Source organism: Schistocerca americana, chromosome 2 (assembly GCF_021461395.2).
Source record: "Schistocerca americana isolate TAMUIC-IGC-003095 chromosome 2, iqSchAmer2.1, whole genome shotgun sequence".
NCBI classification, from domain to species: Eukaryota; Metazoa; Arthropoda; class Insecta; order Orthoptera; family Acrididae; genus Schistocerca; species Schistocerca americana.
This window is the reverse complement of record NC_060120.1, coordinates 1,045,265,089-1,045,281,916: the sequence shown is the minus strand read 5'-3', so window position 1 is coordinate 1,045,281,916 and position 16,828 is coordinate 1,045,265,089.

The window sequence follows — 16,828 nt, the reverse complement described above, 5'->3', positions numbered from 1 at the left end:
CAACGAAAAACATTTTTTTTTACTTTATTTTACTTTGATAGCTGATATTTATACATTTTTATGAGCTGAATCCGAATGGAGCTTTAGTTTCTTTGTACCACCCATAGCTTTCGAGCAATAAGCTTTTTGTTATGTAGTAAAAATCCTGTGCTATACAGTAAACGGGGAAGTAACTGAAACGCTTTGTTACAACATAAGTATGATTTTTATTTACTTAAAACAATGTTATGTGCTAATAGAGGTTTCACTTGTGATCTGGAATTAGTTTGTATTTTCTATCTCTTTTTTGTTTGAAGCTTCTTGTGTTGCTTTTTCTATAATGAGTCGCTTGCTGAACTTTTCGATGACGTGACTAACAGTAGCCCCCATCATGTCGGCGTTCCAGCGGCTTTGGTAGCGTCTTTCAATTACTTTAATGTCCTGATGAAAGCACTCTCCTTGCTCCTCACTAACATCTCCCGTACTGTTTAATGTCAGGTCCGACAAAGACGCCTTCTTTTAGTTTAGCTTCTGAAAGGTGTGGAAACTTATGGGAGAGATGCTTAAAACATGGTCCATCTTTAGGCAAAGCCTTTACAAACTATTTCATTGGGCCTAACTTTATATGTAGAGGTGGTAGGAGTATGGTTTTTGGATCTACAAGGTTTTTGCGTAGAATGTTCTAAGAAACATGGATATTTGGTAAAGCCACCTTGCTGACCAAGGAGCATGTATGGTCGCCACATATCATCCAACCATGAGAAGAATAGCCTGTTTTATTTAGCACTATTTCTAGGTTTTCATAGCTTCCTTTCATGTGTACAGAATGTCCAACAGGTATAGATGCATACATGTTACCATTGCGTAATAAAACAGCCTTTAAACTAGTTTTGGATGAATCGATAAGAAGCCTCCAGTCTTTCTTTTTGTATTCAATATCAAACTCATTCATCAGACTGGGAATGTCTGAGCAGTACACTAAATCAACTTCTTGCTGAAAAAAGTTCAAAAATTGTTGCTCTCTCTTTCTATACATGTATATGCTGGTTCCAACTGCCAATAAGTTCATTTCTTTTAATCTACAGCCAAGCAATTCAGCTTTTCCTTTCGGTAAGCCCAGATCCATGACCAAATCGTTAAGCTTGGTCTGACTAAACAATTTAAGCTCTAGACTGTCTGTATTACAATGGAATTCATCATCATCTGATTCATCCAAATCACATTGTACACCAGAAAATACTTCTGTTGGAGTGGAATTTAAATCATCTGGTGGTTCAGGAACCGGCAAATCTATACTATACCCTAGTGGTCGGATGGCGGACGGAAGGTTAGGGTACCTTATTATCTTCTTGATTTTCGAATTATGACTAGTAATATCAAACTGCAGAAGTAGCGATCATTGGAATGATTTCTTGGCTCCCTCCATATCATAGGAACCGTAAATGTAAAGACTTTTTTCTCCTTTTATCACCATTTTGTCAGATTTTCAACACACACATAACATATCTTGTGTGGCGCCCAAGATTTATCTTGATCACCAAGTTTAGATCCAAAGTACGATAGATAAACCTTTTTCACAAAGTTTTTAATGTTTCTTTGGTGTTTTTAGTCACAAATTCGCCACAAATATAACAAAAACTCCCAGCAGAGTTTTTACAACCTAATAAACATAAGAATAAGGCATTTTCAGAAAAAAAGTTTTTCCATCGTGTTATTAGCCAGCTGTCTGATATGCCACTTTTTGCAGCCTAGAGAAGGACCGCACTAGCTTTTCTGTAATACTATCATAATGTTTATGCACAATAAACTTTATATCCACAATTATATTCTTATTGCATTTCGATTTATTGAGTAAATGTGTAACTAAACCTCTCCTAAAATCATTCGCTACTGCTATATGGTTGAGAATACCTAACTCTGCTTGTATTTTTGTTTCATCAAACAAATAGCAAACAAATACCATAAATTGTGTTGCGGTGAATGGTTGGAGTTCTGTTCTGTTAATGCATCTGGTTGCGTCAGTTCATGATAAGCAGAATTTTTCAACTAATTTTCTGACCTTGCTGCTATCAAGTCTAAAAAGTTAATCTTCTTATTGGATTCATTTCTAAAGTGTATTTAGTATTGTGGTACTGTTAGTTAAAAGTCGTATGGAGGAAACACAGGTCTTCCCTCTCTGTTTATTACAATAAATGTATCATCAACACAGTGTTTGTACATATTATCTTCTGCACCAAAAATGGGTTGTCGTGAAGTTTTCTGTCTCTCCATTATTGATAAAAGATGTTTGCTAATAACCCAGAGAGGCAATTGTCCATCACCCAGCCTAGCTTCTGTTGGGTTATTTTCCCGTCAAAATGGAAGTAAAACTCAATCTAAATTGCAATAGTTCAAGAAATGCTATTACTTCAACTTTTTATCATGTCATAACGTACTAAACTACTTCTTATTATTTTTAAAGTTTGTTGTCAAATCGGTATATAGGTTTAGGATGTCAAATGACACAAGTAGCATGTAATCAATGATTGGCAGTTCGTTACTTTATTTAGTAAAAACCAGATTTCTGGGTACACTGAAGCTCGCTGAAAATCTATATCAGCTCATTAGTTTCTTAGACAAAAAACTATTTAACTGTGCCATCGGACTCGCTCTCGCATTAATAGTGATGTATGCACTTGTTCCCCATTTGTGGAGTTTCATTGAGGCTTTGACTGGTGGAAGCTTAGGATTCATTATGAACCCCCTTCATTTCCCATATGGAAGCAACAAAATTATCTCAATGGTGCCTTTAAATGATTTGATCAGGTTCCTGTATGGTTTTACAATGTCATTCTCTACAAAGACTGTAATACTTCTGTAATGGAATACTCTCTTTCACTATGACCAGTGTGTTACTTTTATCAGCCTTTATTGCTATTGTTACACTTTCTTTTAACCATACATTAATGCTAGCAAGAAGTTTATTATACTTGTGTGAGCTTTTGTTTCCTTTGGAATCAATTTTGGCCTCTAAATGCAATCCCTGTTGCTCCTTCGATGCATATTATTTTCATATGTGAACACACTATTTTATCTTAGTTACATTATCAGCTACATCACTTTCTTTTATTGATACAGTTGTACTATACCTCATACCTTTCTGTAACATAATCATTTCCTCATTATAAAATTCCACGTTAGCCAAGTATTCAACTTTACTAGGAAGACAGTGTGTATGTGCCATTTAAAAAAAAATGGTTCAAATGGCTCTGAGCACTATGGGACTTAACTTCTGAGGTCATCAACCCCCTAGAACTTAGAACTACTTAAACCTAAGGACATCACACGCATCCATGCCCGAGGCAGGATTCGAACCTCCGGCCGTAGCGGTCGCACTGTTCCAGACTGTACCGCCTAGAACAGCTCGGCAACCCCGGCCGGCGTCTAACATTTCCTCACATTCACCATTCCTGACCAACCTATTACTCTTATTGCTATGTTTCCTACTTCACCCACATTGTAAACACTACTTGGTCACCACAAATTCTAGAAACAATGTGATGGTTACTAATTTTAAATGAAGCTCGTAAATACAACAATTGATCCAGTCTTTCCACTCATACGTTTCACTAATTTCACGTCTCATCAGTAATTTCCTGCTTGATGTATAGCAGTCAGAGCACTTCTTCATTTGTTTAACATATACTTACCTTAGCATTGGTATAATTCCCCACAGCAAATATTTTCGGTGGAACTTAATTTTGGTGCAGATTTTAACCAGATGCTTCCTCTTCCTCCAGTATGCACGAGTGTCCTGCAAAGACTGACAGGGCACATGTTTCTGCAATTTCAACTTTTCATTTGCCTAAAGGGTTAGCAGCTTAATTTATTTATTATTTGTTTAGTTTTATCTCACAGCTGCATCTAATATTTTTTGCTGAGTAGTTTGGAGTGCTTGTGTTTATTTTCAAACCACTGACCACATAAGAACTTACTATATAAATAAAAATATAAAATAGGAATTGTTAAAATACATAAATAGCTTTCAAGCATTCTAAATGGACACATAATAGCAATTCAAGACATCACTTATGATATGCCTGCATCTCTCATATTTCAATGTAACATAATGGCAATGGTGAATCAAAAGACTTGTTCATACACCAGATCAACATAACAATCCTGGTCAGGAGAATTTCACAAACATCTTCATTTGCTTACTGTGTGTCCTTGCAGGCTGTCACTATTTGCTCAAACGAACTTTAGAAAGAGTTAAAAAGATTGTTTTTCTAATTTTCGTTTTAAAACTACACTGAATTTCATCAGGAGTGGTTGAGGCCTTATATTTTTAATCAAAACTTAAAAATTGCTGCCACATTTACACATTTTACAATTACTGTTAAAATCATTAGTGTTATTTAACATAGTGCACCTATAAAGTAATGTGACACTAGATAAAACTTTAACAATAATAAAAGAAATTTCGTCAGCTATAGCACAAAAGGTGAACTAATAAAATTCGCTGAACTTGGGAATTGCCTTCAGCACAATACAAATGAGTACAATGTCTTGAAAGCGCAACAGTCAGCCTGCAGCGATCAGCAGCCAGCAACTAATCGCCACAATGCCTGCAGCTATTGTATAGAAATTTTCAAGTTGCGATTACAGTTTTATAATTTTAACAAAATAAGTATTACACCATTGTTCATCAAATTTAAAACGACTATAGATTACTACAATCGAGAGACCACTCCGTCTTCAGGCCACAAGTGACCCATCGGACCATCCCACCGCCGTGTCATCCTCAGCTGAGGATGCGGATAGGAGGGGCTTGTGGTCAGCACACCGCTCTCCCGCTCGTTATGATGGTTTTTTTTGACCGGAGCCACTACTATTCGATCGAGTAGCTCCTCAATTGGCATCACGAGGCTGAGTGCACCCCGAAAAATGGCAACAGCGCATGGCATCCTGGAAGGTCACCTATTCAAGTGCCGGCCAAGCCCGACTGCACTTAACTTCAGTGATCTGACGGGAACCGGTGTATCCACTGTGGCAAGGCCATTGTCCAGAGTTACTATAATAATAATTATAAAATATCCAAATCAGCAGTAGTTGTGTCTGGTGGTAAAACAATGCACTGTCATGGATACAATGTTAAATATTACGTTTTTATAAAAGATGTATTGCCACAACAACATTTGACGAAAATTAGAATGTTCCTAAGACCAAAATTTATAAAAAAAAATTGTGAAATATATTTGGGAAAGTAAATATGAAATTTTGTGGTTTATTTTGCTGTAAATGGAGACATTGGGTATGATTATATAGCAAGCAACTAAGGGCGCCTTTCAGGTTCTCCTAACCATGTCTGTTATGTTGACATGGTGTATGAATAAGCCTTTCGAATGTTCCATTGGAATTATGTTACTTTGATATACACAAGATGCAGGTAGGTCTTAACTGATGTACTGAATTGTTTTAACCTGTGCCTACAGAAAGTTCGAAAAATATTCATGTTACTTAACATTTTTTATTTTGTATTTCCATTATCATCGTACCTTCTGAAGCACGGAATTATTTGAAAATCAATGCAGGTGTTCGAAAATAGCCACGGATAAAGGTATATGTATCTATGATGGAACGCTAAATAAATTATAAACAATTTGACTTGCTGCTCCCATATGCGAACGCAATGTCACAACCGCATAGAATAGTGTTTTGGTTCCCTATCCTGCTATGTAAGTTCTTATTCTAACAGCAGAATCTCTACTAGCAGATCAAGAGGACCTTAATGTTCGGTGCATGGCTGTACAAGGTAGTCATAAAGTAGTACGAAAACGTAGTATATGTATTGCAATTTTTCAAGAAAGGCCACTAGTTCTAAGCCACAAATACATCTAGAAAATACTCTTATAACACCAACTGCCCAGGTCAGGTACTTTGCATAGGTAATAATATGCACAGTTTTCATGGATAAAACAGTGTGCCTGAAAAAGTCACTATGTGGAGTCATTTTTGTTGAGAAAATAAGCGCCGAAGTCATAGGAACTATATACACACGGCAGATTAGAGCACCTTCTGACGAACGGTTAACAGTGTTGGGCCATTCACAAGTCAGTCGTACAGAGGTTCCTGGTTACGGACACGATGATGCTCCGCTGCGCTGAAGCAGTGAGCCTGAAGACAGAGTAACAAGCTACAACATCTGAGGCTCTTTTAAGGTAGCAAACTTAGCAGAAAAGCTTCAAGTGAATCACCTACGCTGGTACGGACATGTCATCCGCAGTGAACCTAACCAGGTGATAAGAATAAACTTGACGTAAAAGAACCGAAAAGAGATCCTGGACACTTACCGAATACATGGATTAGGTCTCAAAGAATAACGTGAAAACGATTGGACTACACCCTGAAATGACGGAAATAAGTTACGAATGGCGGAAGAATACAACGAGGGGCGAAACCTAGAGGCATGGAAAATTAGGCACGGAAGAAGAAGAAGAAGAAGAAAAGGAAGAAGAAGGAAAAAGGAGAGCTAGAGAAACAAGAAGAAAACTCTTTGGAAAAACTGAGATAGGTAGCGCAGTTGTTAGTACACTGGACTCGCAGTTTGGAAGACAACGGTTCAAACCCGCGTCCGGTCATCCTCATTTAGGTTTTCCATGATTTCCCTAAATCGCTTCAGGCAAATACCGAGATGGTGCCCCATCCTGCCCTAATCTGATGGGACCGATGACCTCGCTGTTCGGTTCCCCCCCCCCCCCCCCCCCCCACCAAGTCAACCATCATTGGAACATTAGCGAATTAGCGAGAGACTATACCCAGAATTAACTTTCATCTGTCTATACGTAAACAATTAACGCTAACAGATAAGAGAATCTCTACGTAAAGGCTCGCTCATACAGTTCAATGACCACAGCACAAAACGATGAATCCAGTCGGTTTTAAATGTCACAGGACGTGGAAAAATACAAAAGATATTACGTTTGATGTGCCGAAAGTTGACTATATAATTTACTACACCCATCATCATTTAGGTTTATATTGGGTGTTTCACTATTCCTAATAGGCCTCTAGGAGTTGTAGAGGGGAGCTAGTAGATAATGTTTGATGAAGAACCCGGGACCGCTTGGATGCGGAATAGCTTTGAAGGTAGAGTCACTCTTCACGTTACGCACACAGCGAGGAAATCAGTCCTGGACTGTGTGGTCTACAGGAGCCCAAGGCACGGGCGATGTCTGGAGTGCTCGTCGTCGGGTTCCCTTCTACGTGACGGAGGACGCGCTCTTCAATGGCGAGAGTGCGGCGCGTCCGTGGAGAACCACTGTTAACCGTCATAGTTGTGGACGTTGTAGTCGGAGGAAAATGGTGTTCGATGTAATTACAACATGGACTAACGACAGTGCCCTATTACCAGTTTGTGCACGTCCCGTGGAGCGGGATGTTTCAAAATGATCCAATCTTCTAACGAATTTGGACAGAAACGGTGGGTCCTTTACCTAAACTTTATCTACTACGGCCCCTCTACAGCACCTAGCAGCTTGTAACAGTATTTGTGAAACAACTTGTATGTCTTATTTTTTTAATACTCACAATGGTCGTATGGTATTCAACACCGGTATCGGTACTTTGGCATAGTGGCAGTAAACAATACGAAGTCCGCTTATCATATTTTAAGCTTGTAAATAAGATACCTTTTTGCAACAGTGGAAGCCCAGAAAATTGATGTTTGTCTCTGTTCTATTACGTCATCCCCATCGTCGTCGTCATTATCATCATCACCGTCATCATCACCATCATCACCACCATCGTAATCTATTTGACAACCACCGATAAACGCCTCCCTGTAGGATTCTCCACGCATTATGGTCAGCAGCAATATGCATCCATACTGGCCCTCTCTGTTTTCTAATGTCATCTACCAACCTTCCATTATGTCAGAGGTAGTCAACCTTTTTACCTACCGCCTACTTCTGTATCTGTGTTGGCAGTAAAATTATCTAAACGCCCACTTGTTCCACAGTACGGATCATTCATAAGTTAGGAAAATAACTTTATAAAAATTATAAAGCAGAGTTACAGGAAGTTAAAACATATAACAGTAATTACTCACCACATAATTAATGTCAAAATTTTCTGAAAGCCTAATGAAAGTATTTTTAAAGTTCCTGCCACTTACCGCCCACCGTGAAAGCTGTAACTTCCACTGGTGGGCAGTAAGGATAAGATGAATTATCACTACACTACATCATGGCTCTCTATCTTTCCTCATTTCTTCACCAACGAGCTCTTAGTCCATCTACAGTACTATCCTCTCACACGAATACATTCCCCGCCAACCTTTATTTCATTTTCGTTGTAGTCATACTTGCGTCTCACACACGAGTCTATTTCTTAATCGATTTCTTAGTTTTTCTGTATATTCCTACATTTTCTCGTATTGCCAACATGCATCTCTCCTTCGCTCCCCATGCGACCCTCAGTAACTGAGTAGTTTAAATGTTTTCATCTTACAGTTATGTCTTATGGACTTACATCAAAGTTGGTAATAAAACATATTGTAGGCGATACCTCGAAAGCTGCATTTTGAAAGCCTAATAGTTTACGAAAGGGCTCCAGACCAATTCTGATGTCTTTTTCTGTCCGTTAGGTTGTCGTATTCTACTGTTCAAAATAAAAATCACGGCAGCTAGTTCCATGACTTGGTTATCAATTTTTACAGTTTCTTATGTTCGGTCGTACTTTAATACTTCTATATTACATGTATACACTGCAATTCACACTTACTTGTTTGTGTGAAGGTTTATACAACCACTTTTAGGATCTTTCTCGACTGTTCCACTCTCGAACAGAACGTGGGATAAATGAATTGTTCTGTACGTGCTCTGAATTCCCTTATTTTATGGTAATGGTCATTTCTCCCTACGTAGGTGAGAGTCAACAAAATACTTTCACTTTAGGAGGAGAAAATCGGTGATTGAAATTTTGTGAAAAGATCTCATGCAACGTTAAACACCTTCCACTCCAACTCACGTTCTACGTACCTATTTCGCGATACTATTAAACCAGGTGCCCTTCTTTGATCTCCTTCGATGTCCTCCAACAAACCTGTTTATTTAGGAGCCCATTTCGTGTAGCAATACACCAGCAGAGGATATGTATTATATCAGTTCCTTTTTTTCTCAAGGGCTGTTAGCACAGGTTTCGTTGAAACAGACCAAAAAATTCGTCCAAACTAATCAATCCCAGACATGGTAGTAGTTCATACTCACTGCTAAGTTCCATGATATCGTTCGCGACTTCCAAATGGTCCATAACACTTTGCAGATTTATACAGTCAGCTAACTTCCGAGCCTGAGTCACACTTTGCGTTTTTTTTCTATGTAGTAAGTGCTAAATTTAATAAATACACTGAGATGACGAAAGTCATGGGACAGCTATATTTACAAATGGTGATAGTATAGCGTACACAAGGTGTAGAAGGGCAGTGCATTGGCGTAGCTGTCATCTATACTCAGGTAACTCATGTGAAAAAGTTTCCGACATGATTATGGGCGCACCGTCGTAATTAACAGACTTCGAACGCGGAATGATAAATGGAGCAAGATGTATGGCGGATCCCATTTCAGGAATCGTTAGGGAGTACAAGAGACAAGAGAGTGCCAAAAATACCACATTTAGGGGATTACCTTTCCACCACTGACAACGCAATGGCCGACGGCCGTCACTTAAACGACCGAGAACAGCGGCGTTTGTGCAGAGTTGGCGGTGCAACAGACAAGCAACACTGCCTGAAATGACTGTAGAAATCAATGTGAGACCTACGACGAACGTATCCGATCGAGCAGTTCGGCGAAATTTGGTGTTAATGGCCATCGTAGCAGACGAACGAGGCGAGTGCCATTGCTAACAGCACGACATCGCCATCAGTGCCTCTTTGGGCTCGCGACCATATCGGTTGGACCCTAGATTGGAAAACCGTTGTCAGGTTAGATGAGTCCCGATTTCATTTGATAAGGGGTGATGGTAGGGTTCGAGTGTGGCCAAGCTAAGGACGCATGTTTCAAACTGGCAAGCTGGTGGTGGCTCCAGAATAGTGTGGGCTGTGTTTACGTGGAATGGACTGGGTCTGATCCAATTGAACCAAACATCGACTGGAAATGGCTACTTGGAGATCGTTTGCAGCTATTCATGGACTTCATGCTCAAAACAATGATGGAATTTTTATGGACTGCTCTGTGTCGTGTGCACGGGATAAGTCCGCCTTTACCCTTGTTCTCCATCTCAGTGCTTATGGGTCTGTAAACAAGGGTTGTTTGTGTGAAAATGAGTGTGTTAGTTGTGTATGTCTGTTGAAACAATTGAAAGGTCTCTGTTGGATTCCTTTCATGTTAATTTCTTAAATAAGTTGTCATTTACGGCATAAATTCCTCTTCTAAATTTACTGTGGTGTTTCTGACTATCTGGGAGGAGACTGAGCAGTGAAAGGTGTCACTTTTACACATAAACAAGACCGATCTGTCACAGTACTACACTTTAAAACACAGTTTATATGTAATTCATGTCACACAGTCTCATACGGAACCTACATCCGCTTTCTTTTATATACTGTATATGATAAGATACTGTCATCCCCCTTCCCTTCTGTGTGAGAGGATAAATGAGCAAATGTATTTCTAGTTGCATGCTTGATGGTAGCAGACAAGCCTGTCTGCTAGAGAACAGTAGGACCAACGTCGGAACAGGTAGCTACGCTTTCTAAAAGCAAAGAGGTTTCTATCCTTAGTATGGTCCTGTCCGTCCCTTGTCACGTTGGTATAGGAAGCTGCCTCTCTGGTCACTTCCGTCTGTATCTGTGAGGCACCCCTCAGGTAGGAACTACGGCAGCCTGTCCGCGGCGAGCGTCTGCAGTGGTAAGATCTCCGGCTAAGCGCGTGTCTGCTAAGTCCGTAGGACAATGGATTTCTTCAGTTCAGCCTAACTGAAAATTTAATCACCTTTATTTCAGGTTTAGCTCTAAAATATCTAATGTTATCTTAAATTGCAACGCAGTGTAATTCGAGTGTGACGTTCAGAATGTCTTCCGGCAGTTGCTTTGTCACTACTTTGTGAGTAAAGTGGAACCACGTGTTGATCAGTAACTCTAACTAAGATCATCAATCTTAAATGCGAATGTGCAGGAGATTATAACGTCTCATCTTGACAATATGTTTCAATACAGCAACTTTTCTTTATGTTCAGCCCACGTGTGGTGTACTTTGTGAGACCAATACCACGTGTTTATACAATTGTTTGATCCATCAGGTTAATAGTAAGACGATAGTAACCAGTTCGTGGTTTTTCTTTTGTAAATTGCGTTTCGATGTAATTTATTTTAATTATCAAAATTATTGTGGAGTTACACTCTTTGTGAAAACCAAGTTGACCACGTGAAGCATGTGGTGTAAGCATCAAAGTAGCCCTCAGCTATTCTTTTCGGGAAGATTTCACAGAGAGTTAGTATGAATTTAGTATACCAGCGTGTGGTAATTTCATGACAGACAGGATTGCGCTACGAACGTAACTTCTTTGGGTGAAAATTGAATCGGTAGTACAGGAACCAGACTGGAGTTACAAGAGACGGACGACATTAAAGGGAAGCAGCCGTTCAGAAAGGAGTGAGGCATGACTGTAACCTATCCACGATGATATTCAGTCTGTACGTTGAGCAATCAGTAAAAGTAACTATTCAGTCTGTACGTTGAGCAATCATAAAAGTAGTCAAGGAGAAATTTAGAAAGGGGATTAAAGTATTGGGAGAAAGAAAAAAAAAAAGAAAAAAAAACCAGGAGACAAGGGTTATGCAAATGCAGTCGAATTACACTCCTGGAAATGGAAAAAAGAACACATTGACACCGGTGTGTCAGACCCACCATACTTGCTCCGGACACTGCGAGAGGGCTGTACAAGCAATGATCACACGCACGGCACAGCGTACACACCAGGAACCGCGGTGTTGGCCGTCGAATGGCGCTAGCTGCGCAGCATTTGTGCACCGCCGCCGTCAGTGTCAGCCAGTTTGCCGTGGCATACGGAGCTCCATCGCAGTCTTTAACACTGGTAGCATGCCGCGACAGCGTGGACGTGAACCGTATGTGCAGTTGACGGACTTTGAGCGAGGGCGTATAGTGGGCATGCGTGAGGCCGAATTGCTCAACACGTGGGGCGTGAGGTCTCCACAGTACATCGATGTTGTCGCCAGTGGTCGGCGGAAGGTGCACGTGCCCGTCGACCTGGGACCGGACCGCAGCGACGCACGGATGCACGCCAAGACCGTAGGATCCTACGCAGTGCCGTAGGGGACCGCACCGCCACTTCCCAGCAAATTAGGGACACTGTTGCTCCTGGGGTATCGGCGAGGACCATTCGCAACCGTCTCCATGAAGCTGGGCTACGGTCCCGCATACCGTTAGGCCGTCTTCCGCTCACGCCCCAACATCGTGCAGCCCGCCTCCAGTGGTGTCGCGACAGGCGTGAATGGAGGGACGAATGGAGACGTGTCGTCTTCAGCGATGAGAGTCGCTTCTGCCTTGGTGCCAATGATGGTCGTATGCGTGTTTGGCGCCGTGCAGGTGAGCGCCACAATCACGACTGCATACGACCGAGGCACACAGGGCCAACACCCGGCATCATGGTGTGGGGAGCGATCTCTTACACTGGCCGTACACCACTGGTGATCGTCAAGAGGACACTGAATAGTGCACGGTACATCCAAAACGTCATCGAACCCATCGTTCTACCATTCCTAGACCGGCAAGGGAACTTGCTGTTCCAACAGGACAATGCACGTCCGCATGTATCCCGTGCCACCCAACGTGCTCTAGAAGGTGTAAGTCAACTACCCTGGCCAGCAAGATCTCCGGATCTGTCCCCCATTGAGCATGTTTGGGACTGGATGAAGCGTCGTCTCTCGCGGTCTGCACATCCAGCACGAACGCTGGTCCAACTGAGGCGCCAGGTGGAAATGGGATGGCAAGCCGTTCCACAGGACTACATCCAGCATCTCTACGATCGTCTCCATGGGAGAATAGCAGCCTGCATTGCTGCGAAAGGTGGATATACACTGTACTAGTGCCGACATTGTGCATGCTCTGTTGCCTGTGTCTATGTGCCTGTGGTTCTGTCAGTGTGATCATGTGATGTATCTGACCCCAGGAATGTGTCAATAAAGTTTCCCCTTCCTGGGACAATGAATTCACGGTGTTCTTATTTCAATTTCCAGGAGTGTAGAACAGGCAGTTCTGAGAGAATTTCATTAGGAAAAGAAACATAAAAGTAGTTCATGAGTTCTTCTACTGGGTAGAACTAGAGAGGACATAAAAAGTAAACGGCCACAGCAAGAAAAGTATTTCTGAAAAAGATGAATTTGTTAACACCTAGTAATAATTTTTCCAATGGCCTTGGCCCAGTGTTAGCACAGATTCCTTCAGACCGCTGCAGTTAAGCGCTTTCAGGTCGGTTAGCACTTGGATTGGTGACCGAGCGCGTCTACCGAGCGCTGTCGCCGAGAGGTGCACTCAGCTCTTGTGAGGCAAACTGAGGAGCTACTTGGTTGAGGAGTAGCAGGTCCGGTCGTGGAAACTGACAACGGCCCAGAGAGCGGTGTGCTGACCACATGCCTCTCCATATCCGCATCCAGTGACGCCTATCGGCTGAGGCTGACACGGCGGCCGGTCGGTACCGTTAGGCCTTCTGAGGCCTGTTCGGGTGGAGTTTTGGTTTAATAAAAATCTGAGTGTTAGGGAGACTTTCCTGAAAGTATTTGTCGATAGCTTAGATTTTTAACGGAATGAATTTTGAAAGTTACGCGGCTCGGATGAGAAGGGAAGATAAGATACAGCATTGAAATGTGGTGCTATAGAAGTAAGTTGAAGGTTAGATGGGTATACTGAATAACAAAAAGGAGATACTGAATTGAAATGGGGGAAAAACTATGACACTTCTCGACTAAAAGAAGAGACCGTTTGATAGGACACATCCTGAGGTATCAAAGAATCGTCAACTTGGTAATGAGGGGAAGTGTGGAGAGGAAAACCAAGGAAAGAGATAGGTAAGCAGGCTTGAAAGGATGTAGATTGCAGTAGTTATTCGAATATGAAGGTGCCTGCGCAGAGTAGACCGGCGTGGACAGTTGAATAAAACCAGCCTTAAATATCACAACAACAAGAGTAAATCATAAGGAAGACAGAAGGTTGATTAATGTCCTATTGACAACGAGACATTGAAGTCGGAGCTCAAGCTGGGTTTATGGAAGGATTGGGTAGAAAATCGGCAGTCCCATTTATGGAGGAACAATCTCGTCATCTGGTCTATGCTGTTTACGAAAGTAAAGGAAAACCTAAATTTTAAAGGCCAGACGGTGACTTGAACCGTCATACTCCCAAATGCAAATCAAACTGTGTTAACCACTGCTCCACCTCTCTGGATAAACGAGTATGTGAACTAAGTTCATTCGAAATTACTCCTACTGTTCCAGAGCCATCTTTTACGAAACTCCTTTCTAATGCCACTCCCGACTCTTTTGTTTCAGTGCTACAAAAATTGTCATAGAAGAGCCCAACAACTTATAAAACTACGGATTAGGCATTAATATAAGTCGTTATCGATTTGTTTACACGTACCTCCATTCATAATCCCATCAAACTTTCAAGGGAGCTGGGAATGCCTCATCCTAAGAACATGTTTTTCCGCGGAGAGTGACATATATGTATCAAGTTTGAAGGCCAGTGTTCCACGTCTCCCAGAGTTATGGATACACGTCACAGTTTTCCCTTTCCCACCCACACAAACCTTCATGTTAGGCTGCCTTGTTCCCATGGTAATTGGTGTCCTGGCACAACGTCATACTTGTACGAAATCTGGTTGAAATATACTGAAACACAGTAAGCAAATATAAATCCAAGGAATATGCTTACCGGTCATTGAGTCAACCGTCTTCAATTGAAGGTTTGCGTGAGTACATTTTACACGAACGAAGAGAAGATAGATGATAAATGTAAGCTGCAGAATACTAACGAACAAAGATTGGCCTGGAGGCCCCATTTACGGGAGTTCGGCCGCCGTATTGCAATTCCTTTTGAGATGACGAAAATGAAAATGATGACAGACAGACAACACTGATTCCCCTGCTGGGGGTCAAACCCGGGCCCCCTGCGTGGTAGGCGGTGACGCTATCGCTACACTACGGAGGTGGACACGAGCAAAGATAAAAAAAAGTTAATCATCCTGGTTAATATTCTACTGGTAGCTAAACAACATTTTATTAACACATTTTTATTTTGCTTCTGGAACAAAAAGTTATTTGAGATGATCAAGATAAATGGAAAACCCTACACATTTCTGCGGTGGTATTGTTCTCCGTCGGACTAAAGAAGAGCTCACTTGACACAAATAGAGTTCTGCGTTTTAACTTTTAACAAAGCAAATAGTAGGAAGGGAAGGAGTTACACGTTTTTGCGTCTGGTTGATGTCCTTAGACACGGAAGTTTAGCCTGTATTCGTACAGCTATGAGGAATGAAATCGGGCCGCCTTTTGGTAAAGGAAGCGCACTGGCATTTGCCGGAAGCAATTTGGTGAAATCGAGGAAACTGTACACTTACAGAAAAAAATTGGCAACACCAAAAATTAATTAATATTAGTAATGAACTTTCGGGAATACGTTTGTCCAGGTAACATGTTTAAGTATTAACACAGAAGATTACAGTTAAATGTAAGCGCGATATAAGCCATTGCATATATGAGAAGCTGGTACATTAACCGACAGAATGTTGAAAGCAACCATGGAAACGTCCATGCATTGTGTTGTAGTTTGTTGGATAGAGTTCCATGCCTGTTGCACTTGTTCGGTCAATACAGGGACGGGTAATGCAAGTTGTAGATGACGCTAGAGTTGTCATCCAATGATGTCCCATATGTGTCGGTTTGGAGACAACCCGCCAGGGTAGCCGAGAGCGATAACGCGCTGCTTCCTGGATTCGGGTAGGCGTGCCGGCACCGGGTCGAATCCGCCAGGCGGATTGATGACGAGAGCCGGTGTGCCGGCCAGCCTGGATGTGGTTTTTAGGCGGTTTTCAACATCCTGCTAGGCGAATACCGGGCTGGTCCCCACGTTCCGCCTCAGTTACACAGCCCGCAGACATCTGAACACATTCACACTATTTCATGGATTCCACTAGACGCATACAGGGTACACTAATTCCGTCCTGGGGGGTACGGGGTGGCGGCAGGAAGGGCATCCGGCCACCCCTTAGAATTAACATGCCAAATCCGACTAACCATGGCCGACCCTGCATAACCACGGAACAAGGCGCAAGCGGTAGAATAGAATGCGTTGGATTTGAGACACATGTGATGCTTGAGTAGGCCAAGACAACAAGGCGACACTCTGTAGAGCATGTTGGGTTACAACAGCGGTATGTGGGCTAGCATTATCCTGTTGGAAAACACCCCCTGGAATGCTGTTCATGAGTGTCAGCACAACACGTCGAATCCTCAGAGTGACGTACAATTCCGCAGGCAGGGTGCATGGGTCGATCAGGAGAGTGCTGCTCCTGTCATACGGAAATCGAACTCCAGACCGTAACTCCATGTATAATTCCAGCGTGTCTAGACTGCAGCCAGGTTGGTAGCAGGCCTTCAACTGGCCTCCTTCTGGAAAACACACGGCCATCACTGGCTGTGAGGCAGAAACAAATTTCATCGGAAAACACAACAGACAACGTTTTTCATATTAGGTGCATTGTGCTGCCACCTACTGCCAGGTACTCCATATCAGCCACCTCAGTAGTCATTAGACATCCTGAGAGAGCAGAATGGGGCGCTCCGCAGAACTCA